The 14877-nt window shown below is 29.9% G+C and overlaps 1 long non-coding RNA gene across 1 annotated transcript; it reads left to right on the top strand.

The window, feature by feature from the left end:
- Positions 1-409: 409 nt before the first annotated feature.
- On the top strand, positions 410-2488 carry LOC129987517 (uncharacterized). The gene is made up of 3 exons (XR_008785588.1): positions 410-817; positions 934-1100; positions 2163-2488. It is a non-coding gene; the product is annotated as an uncharacterized LOC129987517 (long non-coding RNA).
- The last annotated feature ends 12389 nt before the right edge of the window (positions 2489-14877 follow it).

The raw sequence follows: 14877 nt of genomic DNA, 5'->3' as shown, positions 1-14877 counted from the left end.
AAGAATTACTCATACATTAAAAGTGCAAGTAAATTATATACAATTGCCTTTTATAATATTTTTAATAAATGGTTTCATATCTTGTCTTAAATATTTAATCTTTTCAGATAGTCGCTTGTTTTGATCGAAGTGATTGATCATAGCACAACAAATATCTGGAGCTTTTAAGTGCATATTGGAATTCGAATACCTTGCGATTGAACAATGATCCAGAAGATTTAACTCATAATTTGAGCTTAGCATAATATTTCAAGCTTGTAATATAGCTCATCTAAAGGACCAAAAATTTATCGAAACTTAAAAGCAATCTGTATGGGGATTGAAAGCGAAAGAAATGTTTTCAGTATCTGCATCATCCACTCAAGTAGTTTCCAAGCGACGAGTACCTGAATTACTGAAATTGCGCATGTGTGGTATGTTACTGGTGAGAACCATGGCGACTGCCGTTCTTATACTGTCTTCAACAAATGAATAGAAAGAACAAAGTGAATTAGAATGATTTTTTGGAGTAATAGAAGTAAGAACTTTAATATCAATTTAAATATCTTTATGTATACCAGAAGTTTCTTAATGGTTTTCTTCATTTTTACTCGAATCAGATGTGTCATGTCAATCAAAACAGTGGCAAAATCGTCTGCAATTGATATTTAACAGCGCACGGTGCAGAACATACATTTGATGTCATTTATTTGGACAATGGCATGCAATGGTACGACACTCCTCATGTGGAATGAATGTCCTTTGAGCTCCAACCATAAAGTATTATGTGTAGAAGATATCTGGATGGCCATAAAGGAACAATACCAATGTGATACCGGTAAGTTGTGCCAATTATAATCGTAGACAATTTTCATTTCAATGTGACAATTATTTTATTTGATTTATCAAATAATTAGAACTACAAAAATGTACTCTTATTTTATGTGTTCATAGGTCAGTTGATTCAGGACCCTTATTGATGGCATGATTTTGAACCAGAAACATCATCGTAAATACGCCTTTCTCGGTTCTACACAAACGCCTTTAGACGCCAATTCTGCTTGATGAGGGGAGGATGTTCTCAGAAGATGAGTTCGAAGTATTTGGAATTCAAGGGCGTGGTAAGTTCCTGAATAGTAATAAAATTACCACAACATTAGGCTAGATAGCCATTTTATTTGGATCCTTCAGTAAGTATCCCGAAGGCAATGAAGAAACATGAGCCATAATTTCTTGGAAATAATTACTGAAATAGATGCAGCAATTTCACCTACCCCTTAACATAATAAGCAATTAATATGCGTGTCAAAGCGGGGTATCTAAGCAGTTGTTAAAGGAATTTGCCGTCATAGAATGGAGTATACTTGTACAAGCATCCTGCATCTTCCCGTAACTAGGGAGATGCATGACTAGAAACCTTTTCAGGCCTGCGTCTCTGAAAAACGAGGGGGGAATGTTTCCGTATAATTGTTTCCTGCCTCCTTTAAGCCTCCGGTAAACTCATTTTTCGGAACGAATCAAATATATTGCAGTTGATATTTAAAATATAATCTAAAATTCTTCGTTAATCGCAATAACCGGTATAATGTAGTATCAGTAAAATCGCCAAATTAATTTCCTTTTCGAATATTTAAGTGATAATTCAGAAAATTTCAGTTACAACAGAAAGTAAATGTGCATGTTCCTTAAGCGAAGCTTCGGTCCTTGTTTTTTCTCCATTGTGCACTAATGCGTTCGTATTTAGAACACTTAAGTAGTTCTAACAATATTGCAATAGAATGGCAAAAATATCCCTACTGTATATTGAAGTCCAACCAATAACTGCGACTCTTGGACGGCAATTTGAGCATTCATTATTTGCGCTAATTCTGACCCTCGGAGAATAAATAAACGCGAAGTTCCCGGGAGATTTTGACGCAATATATAATTCATTGTGAATTTTAAAAAAACTGAATCATTATAAACAGTTTCATTTTCAAAAGACCAAGTGTCGGTACTTTTAAATAATCCTAACTAAAATGAAGATCTATTTTCTCGCTTTTATTTATAGTGAAATCTTAAGCGAATTCTTCCTAGCGGTTTTTTGCATTATCGATGCAGATATATTCACTTATATTTTTGAATTTCATAGCATTCTTTTTGATGGTTTCAAATCTAATCTATGCTAATTCAAATGTTTTCAGATGCTGACCTTTTTGACCGAGGTGATCACGACACAACAGACACCATCTGGAGCATTTATTGAGTACATAAGAGAATTCAGAGCTTTTTACAAAAATGGACTAATGGATCTAATTATAATTTCGCAAATGTATATTTAGTACAAAAATTTATCAATACATAAACTGTCTGCATAGTGGAAAAGTAATTACGAATGTAATCGCCATTATTAGAAGTTATCAATACATCTCGGAAATGTTTCATTTTTGAATTTTAAGAACAAGATAGTGAATATTTTTGTTTTACAAGAATTTTTTTTGAACTTGACAAAATTTGAAGTGCTTGTAATATTTATCATCAAGAACAAGCGTTTGACATATCGATCAATATTTCATCTTAAAACTGTTAAGACATCTTCATTCAAGACACCTTCATTTCTTTGAAATGTGATGCCTGTTTTCTATTCTCTTGAAAAATGAGCATTTTAAAAACTATCTAGATCGATAAGTATGTTTTATATCAATAACTTAAAATTTGATAGTATATTTAATTTCGCTAATACTCTAAAACCCAATTTCCAACACGATTGAAAGTTAAATTCATTTTTTTCACTAAAATTAATATTTATCTTTTGAAATTTCTTAAGTAACCATAATCTCTTATTGGAGCTCAACAAGTTGTCAAGAAGTCTCGTTGACCCAACATTCTAGACAGGAATCGCAACTACTGCCACAGAACTGTTATTTCTTTGAAATGAAATTAAAAAAATCACTTCATTTGCATGTGCATTCCTCCACCATTGCCAATGGAGAACGCATCTTTATACTATTAGATGATTTGTTGCGATTTTTTTCATCGTCAATTGTGCAACATAATCTCAAATTGTAATTTTCCTTGTGAAAAGATTAACTGTAGTTTCTTCACAGCAACATAGCAGTTTGCTGTATACTTCTCAATTTATCTACACATTTCATAAAAATTGTACCTTGTTTTCATTTTGTGCTGAATGTCAACGCTTGTTAAAGCAATTTCATTATCTTGTCTCTTTCTAGAACTTCATTTTATGATTATGAAAGGAATTGTCAAACAACTGAATACATTTGCTATAATGTGTAGTTCTAGTATCGGAAAATTTTGCATTTCATAAGGATCTTGACATTCGCCTTCGAAATATTGACCTTAATTATGCAAAAAAATTTGTTTAATTTTTGCCAGCTAGTCTCAATCTCTAAATTTTCAGTAAGAGTTTTGGCTCAAATTAAAATGTAATAAATGATATAAATGTCCAATACGTATTTATGTTTTGGCTAATTTAGAATTTAAGAATAGTCGCTCTACACAAGAAAAATGTCACTGTACTTTGCTCAAAAGATTAGGCAACTATTGCATTGTCAACTCGCATGTTTCTCTTGGATCGTTGGAAATAATTTAAAAAATATCTTAAACATAGCACAATCGTAAGTAATGCTTGAGCACATGAAACAGTGTTGTGCTTGAAAAGATTCTGTGCTTAAAATTTAAATTTCATTGAGCCTGACTACTGGGATCCTAAAATTATGATACAGTGGATTTTTCTCTTTTTATTAACTTTCACATCTGAAATTATCATAAAACGCATAGCATTAATTCTTCCTCAATTGAAATTTAAAGATCTTTACTCCTTAATTTAAATCTAATTTTAATATTCAGAAAAATGATCCGTATAAGTATATTAAATATCTATTTGTTCGTTGCATCCATTTGTAGTTAATTTTTGATCCAAGATTTTACCCTTTTTCAAATTAAAATAGAGCTAGTAATGGTTATTTATAGCAAGATTAATAGTAAATTTAAAATATTAAATCCTGAATCCTAAATACTTTATCATTTCGGCTTTTAATTTTATGCAAATATCCGTGGATAAAGGATACTTTGATTGGTTCGGCCGGCCAACCAATCAAAATATCCTTTGATTCTCGGGAAGTGTTTGATCATTGTGTCTGATCACCACGGTGATCAATACGCTTTTAGAGAATGACTCTTTAGCATGTGTAGCACGAGTTAAAATTCCTGCATTTAACTGAATAAAATATCAAATTTATTGAGAAGTGAATGGATGTGATGAATGACAAATATTGTGTATAGGTTACTTTTTCTATTTTCAATAATCTTAAAGTTTGGGATTCTAAATTATCAAATTTTCAGGAGAATTAAATTTGTTAAACGTTTTCTTTTTTTTAAATTATTTAAATTTAATTTTCACTTATTTTGAATTTTATTACGAGCTGAAAACATTTTATTAAGAATTTTGGATCGAAACTCTATACAACAAATTATGTAAATGTGTTTTTCTTAGTTATATTTTAAGAATCAATGTATTAAATGTTTCAACTAGAGTATATCAATTTTATGTTTAGTCGATGCTTTTCTTTAAAAATTTAATTCCTTGTGTTTACTACATAAAGTAACAAGACTATTTTGTTGCCTGTATTGACTAATTCAATGCATTTATATTCTTTTTATGCTGTAATATTGTAAATCATCTGGGTTTTTTTGTACATCAAACTTGCAAATAAAGTATGTATTTTGAATTTAATTTTGTATTTAATTACCAAATATTCTTATCCCTTACTACATTATCTCCTTATTGTTTTGATAGTTAAAAATTGCTTAGAAACTACTCCTGTAACAAATCCGTAAATTAGATTTAAGCTGGTACGTGCATCCGAATCGATTCAACTTGCAGAATATTGATTTGATTCAAATTAAAAGTAGAAATTCAGAAGATGAATTACTATTTGTTTTCATCTTGTCCCTGAAGTCATTTTTAGTTTCAGCTTAAATACAAATTGTTAATATTTATTACCTTGGTCCAATGATGGTATACAGATGAGAAACTGACCATTTTCTGGGAATATAGTAGAATTGGGTTAACTGGAAATTTTCTATGGTTCTTTGAAATTTCCATGACTACAATATTAAAATATTGAGTTTGGGTTCATTGTCAGTTGAATTTAAAGCTAAAAATGAGCTCTGTGTATATTCCTTCCCGATCGCAAGTGAAAAATTTTGAGACGTGAATGTTTGGACGGAGCACCTGGATTACGTAGTCCTACATCTCCGAGATCTGATGGTTATTTTTATTTAGACCTAGTTAAAAATACTTCTTTAAGCCTGGATATTGTTGGTAGAAAAGTTTTAACTTGGAAAAAAATTATTCGCATTTTAAAAACTTTGAACGAGCTAAAGATGAACTGTAGCTTAATTTGAAGTTTCATTACATCATTATTGCTCATTTTCCATATTAATATTCATCTAAAAATGGGTTGAATGTTTCCTTTTTACCATATTAAAATCTTATTTTTTAATTAACTAAACTGTCGGCCATTTTTATTTAAAATCCTTAATTTTCTTTTGTTAGTCTGGTTCTTCAGATTTTGTCTCCAATTTGTATGTTGTGGTTAAATGGAATTTCTATTGCAATAATAAAATTTTCACTCCTATTAGTTGCGAACTCTATATAATTACATTAAAGCTGTTCTACTCTTTGTTAAAAGTCAAATTATTAGAAGATGACAGTAGGGCTTTACATCTTGAAATCTTTCATCATTAAAATTATCATTGAATTTCTAAATTTGTAATTAGACGTCTCTTCTTTTATGGATTTAAAATTAGATAAAATTCAAATAATAAGAGAACAGTGAAATTTTGGATATTTAATTATGGTTTATTCTCATCGCACACACACAATCACAGTGAACTTCAAATTTCTAGTATACGAGTGGAATAGTTACAGGATGAAAAATTCATTCCAGAATTCAATCTTTATCTGCATGGAACATACGACTATGTTTTGTATTTAATTCAAGTAAATTCTTTTTAAAAAGTCACTAAACAGATGATGTAAAATTCGGAATATCTTAGCAAAAGATTCTATCACTAACGGGAAGTTGAATGCCAAAGTCTCAATGAATTAAAAACTCACTGAATGCTGTGAAAAAACGTTCATTTTTATTAATTTTTTTAAATAAAATATTAAAAGAATTAAATATTATACGAGTGAAAATATATTAAACAGCATTTTTATATAACCTTAATCCAGCACTTGCTATTAATAATTTTCGAATCATTTTCTCATGAGATTCACAACAGCTTTCTAAGTTAGAATATGTATTGATAATGACGAAATTGGAAATTAAAATTTATCTCATTATAAATTATAACAATGTTGAATCTTTTCTTTCACTTCATTTTCTTAACAGAATTTTATTTCGGCATTTTCTATATTCAAAAACGTTTAGCTCTTCAAAGAAATGGCATTTTCCAACTTAAACAATGTTGAACGTTTTTGTTAACTTTTAAAATCTAAAAGTCATGAATGTTTTCCCTTCTAACCAGTGTTTCCACACCATCAGGAGCGTTTAAGTGCAAGATTTCGGATATTTTATTGAACAATATAGTAGGTTTTTGAAATGAACACGGATCATGAAAACTGCATCGAGGCAAAAATATTTTCACAAAAACAAATGAACACAGATAAACATATTTTCAAAATTATGTTTATTTTTCGAAGCGAGCGTTGCATTTGACTTTATGGAAATTATTTGCTCGGCATTACCTGAATATTCAATTGCTAGTGTCCTTTTTTTTTTAGAATGTGATATTAAGACATCTACGCGTGCATTTCTATAGTGTATTTAACCCTTCAACCGGCTGGAACGTAGAAAGTCGCTCCAACGTGTCTCTTGAATACCGGCTGGAACGTAGGAAGTTGCTTTCCGCAAACTGCTATTAACCCGGCTCCAACGTAGAAAGTCGTCAATGCTTTCCCCCTTAAATGCAATAAACGGGGTGGGTCATCTGCTTGTTAAGGTCATTTTGTGGTTTTCGCTGACAGTTAGAATTTGGGTGGTCCCTCCAATTAGGGGAACGAACTCCCGAAAAGGGGAAATAACGCTTTTCGTAAGAATTCGCGATTGCAGGATCGATTGGTGATATGAGCTGTATACTTCATTTCTGATTTGGATATTTCATTATTTCGCCACAAATTTAATATCCAAATGAAAACTATTATACTTATTAAAGGTAGGGAATCCCTCATATTTACATGTCATAATCATGTATAACAGTTAATGATTGTGATTAGTTCGCAAAAAAGTACGTTTGAACTTTTAATAATACTTTTATTAAAATGCTGTAAAATATAAAAAAACAAATCCTTATATAAAATTTTTAAATTTATTTTCATCCCAATTATTAAGCGAGACAAATATTTATTTATAAATGTAATTTTAACTATTGTTTAAGCTTTGTATATAGATTTTGGCCAAGCATTTAATACGTAATGAAAGGCAAATTTGAAAATTTTTGGATCTAATTATTTATTTTTTACTGTTTAGAATGAGTTTTTAGTAAAAGCGTTTTTAATTTTTTTATAGACGTTTTTATTTAAAGTATCTTGATAAATGTAGTTACTATTATTCTCTTATACTGCTTAATATTATTTTTTATTTCACTATTTAAATACAAGCGTTGTTCACTGGTTTTTGCAAATCATATTTGTCTTTCGTTTTTTTTTGGGGGGGGGAGAGGGCTCAGGTTATAAAAAAAACCGCTTTTTTTATAAATATAAAAAATATTTTTTTAGAAATTATATCTTTAAAATATATAATTATATTATAAATATATATTTAAAATCTCTAAAAAAAAATCAAAGCACATTCAAATGGGAGGAAGAGTTGTGTCTTGTGACGGGCTGCGAAAAGCGTAAATGAAAAAAATTACTTGGTAATAATAATGACTATTAAAAAAAGTTTGGCATATGAAAGAAAGAAAATATATTTAATAAATGGAAAACATTTATTTATATTCTTCAAAATTGGATGATGTGTATGATATTGCTTTGAAGAATAGAATTAATGAATGTATCTGTGCAATTATAATTATTGCTTTGCAATAAAACAGCATTAACTATTTAATGAAATTAAATAAATGCATTAAAGGCTGATACGATTTCTAACTGTTTGAACGTATCACAAGGCTGTGGATTCAGAACTTTTTTTATCTATGGATCTCGGTTCCTTTCAATTGCTAGTATTCGGTAAGAAAATCCATGTGTTTCTCTATGTGAAAGTAGTTTTTCGGCTTGTTCGCATTGTTAAAAGAAGTTTTACGATCAAATCAAGCAGTAAAATGTCGGTAGGTTTAGTGCTTAAAGTTGCCCAAGTTACATTACAAAGAGAAGTGTTACATCTGGTGAACAACAGCCTATTCAAGGAAAATTAGTGTCTCAAAATGGGTTATATAGAACATGCGCCAGGCAGATTGTACAATAGAAGTACTTTTAATACGAATCTTGCATTGAAAGGGAGGATATTTTCCCTTGCTAGGCATTCAGCAAGACAAGAATTAATTCTTGAAAGAGGTTTTGAGTAGTTCTTTTAATCTTTACCATTCTTGAAATTTATGAGTCTTGGATTCAAAAGATTAATTCATCACTCCTGAAAGCGGTGTTCTTTTTATTAAGTTAACGTGGGTATTATGGCAATAATCTATGAAAAAAAGTTTTTAAGCTTTGCTCTTTAATCAGTTTTAGATTTTATGTCAAACAAAGTGTGTGCTCTACTATTTTTGATTTTCATATCCATTAAAGTTTTTTTTTCATAGAAGATTTAAAGACGTACTTCTTAATATATTCAATAATAAGTAATGACTAAAAAATAAAATAAAAAATTCGATTTCTCTGTTCACTAATACAATGCAAGTGGGTTTTCTTACTACATTTGTTTATATTCTGGTTGAAATTCGGCTATTGATCAGATACTACTGAAGATTGTTTCCAATAGAAAAATTGCTTCCTTTAGGAAATTTATTTCTAATGCACTTCCTAAGGGCAATCCTAATAGCAATTTTCAAAAATGAGCTAAAAATGTTTCACCAATGCTTGATTCTGCACTTGAACTTTATCTAAAGTATAACAGAATTTTTAACAAAAGCATACCACTGAAAGATACTCAGCATTAAATAATTAGTTGGATCATATCTTGATATCAACAATGGAAAAAAATTAGGTTGAAATGATAGAAGCAACAATGAAGACAATTTAATTTCACTTCCATAATGAAATATATTGATGTAAAATATGCTTAAATTCGATAAATTAATATACAAATGTCAAATTAGTTAATTTACTTTTCTTCGAATTACCACGGAAAAATTTTAATTAAAATTTTTACTATGCTTTAAAAATTCATAATTTACGAAAATAGTAGCGTTTGAATTTTTAAAAAGCTATTTGTGAATATTATTTTTGCTTTGATAAAAAGTAGTTACAGATGATAAGAACATCATGAGACATTTAACATTATGAGAACATTTTAACATCATGAGACCACGATGAGTCATCTGTGACTAGACCACCAATAACTTGCTGCTTTATCACACCAACATGATTCTCCGACCTGTCTTTGCTAATTAATTCTATGATGTAACAATTCACGCTTATCTCTATTTTTCTTAAAAATATAAAATAACTTATATATATATATTATTTCTGATTTAGCACAACCTTCTTAATATGTAATGTCATTGTTAAGCAAATTTTCTCCCATCCAATTTTTGTGACCGGAGGATAAGATCATTTAAATGAAGAATTTCTGCCCTTCTTGCACAAACTGGAAAAATAAGGAACTGGTAAAATAATAAAATAATTACAGATTCATTAATATCTATAATTTGTTTTATTTTAATGAGTGTGCCAAAATTTGTAGCAAGTATTTTTATTGTTGCAATGAAATAAAAACCTTAATTTTCACTCACTGGTTTTAAACGTTATTGAAGTTATGATTACTTACTCTAGATTGTTTTTCATTTATTTTATTGTGCATCTAAATTTTGAAATTCACATGCAGCGAAATACCTTATAAATATTGCCAGTGAAATTCGTTTGAATTGTTCAGAAATGAAGAGCATGGAAGCAAGAGTCTGAAAGGGTAATTCTTAACTGTTGGACACATGCAGCTAAGTCTCATTTTTCGTAAATTATCTACGAGATAATTTACGAATTTTCATAAAAAATCATAATGTTGTAACTTAATAAAATGGGTACAATTGAAATTTTGATTTCATTGATGGAGTTAGATGAAAGAAAGATTCTTCGCAATATTTAACGCCAGAGAAATGCTTGGATTTATGAAAATATTTCTGCACTGACTATAAGTCATTTTTACCAAGATTTGTGACAAAATTAGGAATGATATAAGAAATTGACATTCAAAATATTCACTTATTAAAAATATGAATGAAATGATGATTTTTATCAGATATAAGCCTCGTGAGTAAATGGATACACTATGTTTTCTTATTTTAGCATTAAAATTAACTTTAAAAATTTATTATTTCAACTTATTTTTTAATTATTTCAAAATAAGATAATTAGTCAAAAATATTCAAGTTAATAATATTTTCATCAACATATTATCATTAAAATATTCACCTACTATATATTGACAAAAGATTGTTTTATTATTTTTCAAAACTTAAAAAAATGAAATGAAAAACAAAAATCAAAAAATAAACAAAAAATTTTTATAAATTTTTATTTATAATTTTCAATAACAGATTATAACAGATTTATATCCGAAATGAATGTAGTATTTTTAAATTAATAATAATTTTTTATAATTTATTTCAATCAGGGAGCTATAAATCATGCTATTTTCATTTCGAATACCAAATATGCGAGTAAAAGGCTTACAACTAAAAATTAGAAAAAACTTAAGTAAAATTCACTGAATGTCAGTAAAAAGAATGTATTATATTCGTAATGCAATTTGATGAATGATAATTCCTTTTAAATAATTTATTAAACAAATTTTTCTATTACTAATAAAAATTTATAAAATCATACTGCGGATTTTTTTTTAAATTTATTTTTGAACAAATTCTATTTTCTGCAAACATTGCAGATTAAAAGAGAAGTTCTTAGTTCTCAGAGCGAAAACCAACTTCTTAGTTGAGAAACCGCATGGCAATTGCCCTGCGTTGACAGATTTATTACTTGATTGATCAGTCAGTCCTATTCAAAATCCCCGGTGTTTAGGGGGTGGCGATGGTCGAGACGCGGGAAAGTTTACCCCCTGTTGTTAATGGTCAGGGGAAAGCAAAAACATACCAGGCCGGTTTAGGAACGTTCTGCCAATTTCTTTTCTAGTAAATTGTGTTCAACCTTTATTTTGACTGCGGCCGTTTTAAGAACATTCTTAAGCTGGACAGCCGACGCTCGATGGGTTAAAAAAATATATATTCTATGAAACTTCAGTAAATAAAGATCCAGATTTTAGTAAAAATTAAACAACTTTGTTAATTTTGTAAAAAGAATTAGCCCGACTTTGGAGCAGCCACAGAGATCTTTGATATGCAGTTATTTTGTCAAAGAAGTAGTTTATCGCCAAATTTTAGCGAAATGGCCGACTGTGGCGCGAACAGCAGAAATAGCATAACGGAAGCGAAAGCGCCACCGAAAAATTGCCAACGTCGCGAGGCGCCAATGACTGTCTAAGTTTAGCCCCGATTTTAATATTTATTCGGAAAACATGAAAATAAAGCATAAATGCACACTGAGATTAATTTAAGCAAGAAAATTACTTTTCATACAAACGAAAGAATAACTTCGGAAGATATTGGTCATGAATAATTGAACGAATGCTTGTAAAAAAAATACTAAAAAGATATTTTACAGATGTTTACCATGAATCTCCAGCATGAATTATTACTTGAACAACAACCAACAAAAGTATGAATAATATGAAATTTTTCATATCATTAAGCTATTATTCTAGGATAGCCTGATAGCCCGTAGTAATCCATTAGATTCAGAATTAAATGTAAATCATCTTAAAGAAACATCTATTTGAAACTATTACTTTTTTTCAATGTGAAAGGTATTATCTAAAGTTGAATATGCAAATTTGAAAAAAAAAAAAAATATGAAATTAATATCTTACTAATGCATTTCCAAATGTAAACATTTAATCTAACGGCATTTTCACAAGGAACTGTATTATGGCAATTAATTAAGATGTGCCAAAAAATATTTGCAAATAAAAGTTTAGAAGGGGTTTTGTCGGTTTTAACGCCAATTTAGCTATTTCAATCTTCAAACTATATAGCATAAAATTCGCACGCTCAAAATTTTTCATAATAAATAATAATGCATTTAAATTACATTTATAATTTGGCGAAATTTTTTCTTGGTGCTTTTGGACCACCGTTAAAACCAAATTCAAATCATATCACAAGAAAAAAAGAATAATATATATTAAGAAAAAACCAATATAATACATATAATGTTATAAGAAAAGAAAGTTTATCAGGAAATCAGAGATTCATTTACTTGCATCATCAATAATAACAAACCAAAAAAATGATCAAATACAAAATCGGTGTTTTCAGCACCAGAAAGCAGATATAACACGAATGAAGAAATAGGCAGCTTTATTCGTTATGGAAATACATATCAATTTTTACTATGCAATTAATATTGCCATTTTGGTGGGTATACCGAATTTTCATCTATAAAAACATGACAAGTGTCCTCTTCAAAAATATTACTTTCGCTTCAAGGTTATTAATTTTCAAACAAATGATTCCTCAATTTGTTGTAGTTGTTGCGTATCCTCAAAAGATCTGCCACATTTGAGATCATCTCCAGTAGAATGTTGCCCGCCAAAAAATCTATAATAATAAAGGGATCGGATGTTAAGCCTCCCTTAGAAAGTCCGATGCAACCCAGAATGTGATCCAGTGAAGCTGGATGGTCACAGCATTTATTACAAGTGGCATGAATTCTTTTACCAATTTCAAAAGATAGACACTTAAGGTGGACACTTAATCTAGTCAGAGCAAATTGGGAACCATGGTCACATTTGGTTTCCAGCAGAATACCAGGGGATGTTCCCGTGTAACATTGGTGCGCATGTGGAATACGCCATATTAAATTCAGTTTAGATTTTTCATTTGAGTATAGTTCTTGATAAGTAAACGAAAAGCCAGTGGCCGTTTCATTCTCACAATTCTTTTGGCCAATCTTTCAGCGACCTCATTACTACTAATGTTTACGTGTGATGAGATCCATTAGAGTTGGACGTCGGGGTTCTGGGTTATCTTCTTCAGTTTGAACAGAATAGATATGCTGGTTTCACCGTTTGCAGAGTACCAATCACTAAGATGTAATGCACTGCGACTGTCTTCCTCCTTATGATTTTGTTGATTCCTCCATTTTAACATTTGTAACAAAATACATCTTTGGTAAGACAACCGCTTCATATTCTTCACAATATACTTCATTGATAAATAATTTTTTTCTAGACAAGATCTTCCCTATGTCATCGGCAATAAACAAACATTTCAAATTAAGGTTTTCAATTTTTTTTTATTTTTGCAAACAGGATACGAAAATCTACCAAATATTACAGTTTCGACACGATATCCGATGATTCTCGATCATATTTAGCTAGCAAGTTGTCTGACATCAGAAAACTGATACTTCCTTGTTAGCATATCTTTTAAATAGAAATATTTACTTTTGATTTTAAAAAAATCTTATTGATTATTTGCAATTGATTTTTAAAGATTATTTTCGAACAAGAGAATCATGATGTCTTACAAAAAAACTTTTTATTTTTATTTGTCCATTGGTCGATGTATATTCACGTTGAGTTCCGACGTTTTTACACAAATGCGAGTTAATTAGATTTCGTTATGAACTATACTGATTGGCGGAACTTGTGCTGCTTTACATGCGCTTCATTAAGTCGAACTTGTTTCTTTTTTGTGAAGATAAAATTAGTCTGTTTAATCCATCAATCTGCAATGAGATTTCAAGCATAAGTCTGAAATTTTGTATAGATATATGCTATATGCAACGACACACAGCTTTGTTTTGTCGTGCTATATTCAGGACCAATTTACTGCCATTTTATCAAAAATTTGAATTTCAGTTTTTAAAATAGCATAATTAAATTTCAATAAATATTTACTAAATAGAAGAATGCAAGAAAATATAATGAATTATTCAAAGTTGAAAATTTATGCATATTACAGAAAATATGCTTAACTTATAGATTGTCTTAGACGCTAATTCTGTAAAGAAAATTTCCCAATTCAGAGCAAGATGCAGACAAGAAATAATCAAATAAATTTCTTCCTAGAATTATGTAAGGAAAATGAAATTTAAGAAATATATTTGGCATTGTTAACACCTCCAATTTCCTTAACTTTAACTTCAACTTTCTCAACTCTTAATCTCATTGGTCGAAATTCATGGAACGCCAGATTTTACAATTAGAGACGCCATTTTGTGTGAAGTTTCTGAAAGTTTGTGTTGCGGAAAAGCAGCGGATATTATTTTCGAGTGACATTACTTCTTTTGAATAAAAATATTTGATTTTATTTCTTTACTTATTTGCTGACTTACAAATAAACTATGGCTTTTTTTGTGTCTTCCTTAGATCTCTTTACAGGTATCGAACCCATGGACTGGGATCCGAGCTGCACCGAGGAGCCGATGGACTGGGAGTCCGTGGATTGCCAGGAGCCTATGGATTGGGAGGAAGTTCCTCTTCCTCCTCAGGTAAGTCTTCCAGGTACGTCCTTTTCTACACCTCCAGTAGTAAGGCCTGCGGCAGCTAATGTCAGGACCCCTTCTACCAGTGCTAGGAGAGTTAAGAAAGCTATGCGCAGTGCGTAGGATCAAAATAT

Source organism: Argiope bruennichi, chromosome 10, assembly GCF_947563725.1.
Source record: "Argiope bruennichi chromosome 10, qqArgBrue1.1, whole genome shotgun sequence".
Classification (NCBI taxonomy): domain Eukaryota; kingdom Metazoa; phylum Arthropoda; class Arachnida; order Araneae; family Araneidae; genus Argiope; species Argiope bruennichi.
This window is presented reverse-complemented; position numbering and strand designations above follow the sequence as displayed.